Source organism: Ctenocephalides felis, unplaced genomic scaffold (genome assembly GCF_003426905.1).
Source record: "Ctenocephalides felis isolate EL2017-DRISC unplaced genomic scaffold, ASM342690v1 CF-g0.4_SCAFFOLD_00845, whole genome shotgun sequence".
Taxonomy (NCBI): domain Eukaryota; kingdom Metazoa; phylum Arthropoda; class Insecta; order Siphonaptera; family Pulicidae; genus Ctenocephalides; species Ctenocephalides felis.
In genome coordinates, this window is record NW_020536999.1 from 17,754,255 (window position 1) to 17,755,536 (window position 1,282).

Genomic DNA, 1,282 nt, shown 5'->3' on the forward strand with positions numbered 1-1,282 from the left:
ATCAAATTATTTACCTTCCTGGAACAAATGACTTGGAAACGAATACATTCCTATCTGTTTGAATTGCATAGAATATCCATATATCATTCATATGATGCATATTTGAATTTATTTAATTCATACAATTTATTTATTCCTTCTTGAAACAAAAATGAAAACAAAATTTTTTCTAAATAAATCTCGGGCTAAACGAAAATCTTTTTAAAAAAGCCATTTTTGTCAGTTTTTGATATGATGTATAACAAACACATATTGTAACAAATATATTGAATAAAAAAACAAATATTAGTATTTTTGAAAAATTTTCATTTCCATTTGAAAAAATACGGTCACATTATTATATAACCACTAATTAAAAACAAAATTCAAAAATAATGATGGTCTTTGTTTATATATATTATATTATATTATATATATAATATATATATATATATATATATTGACATGAATTATCTTTAAATGTATATATAAATAAATAATTGATTCATATCTAAATATATTTTGCGCAATACAGTCTGGCATTTTCTTATGTTCACAGAATTTCTAACTTTATAAATAATAAATAATAAACAAAATTTCTAAATCTACGTGGAAATAAATGGCGTAATGATCTATTTAAATCATTTATATTCACAAATGTAAACTATTATAGAAAGTAGTAATGTACTGAACTTTAATGGAAAATTTAAGAGTTTCCAGATACACATTCTTAAAATTAATCTTCAATTTTTATTACGACCTAAAATTTTAAATAACTAATTAAATTAAAATAATAGTCTTATTAATTATTTTGAATTTTGAACTTATCTACTATTTAATTATTAATAGAGCTATATAAAATTTATAGGTTATTATATTATTTACTTTATCAGTAACTAATTATTTTTTCTCATACAATTGCCAATCAGAAAATATAAATTATGGCAATCATGTGATTTGTGCCTTCATATGTGTTAATAAAATAGTAAATAAAGTTTGTTAATAAAATAGTTTATAAAATAGTTTTTTAGATGGGAAAATTAAGTTTCTCGCCATATTCATATATTTAATTTGTTTTTAATAATTTAATTCCTCCTACTTCTCGAAGGAGAAGTCTTCGTTTTGGACATAAAATCCGACTTGCTAATTTTATGTTTTCTGGATTTTCCAGGTAAATCTAAATAATTGAAAAAATACCACCTACACCTAATTGTGTAACAATTTTACAATGAAAGTAAAACATTAAGGACATGAGTATGACCCACATTTAGCTTTATTTTTATATTTTGTATTTTATTACAAA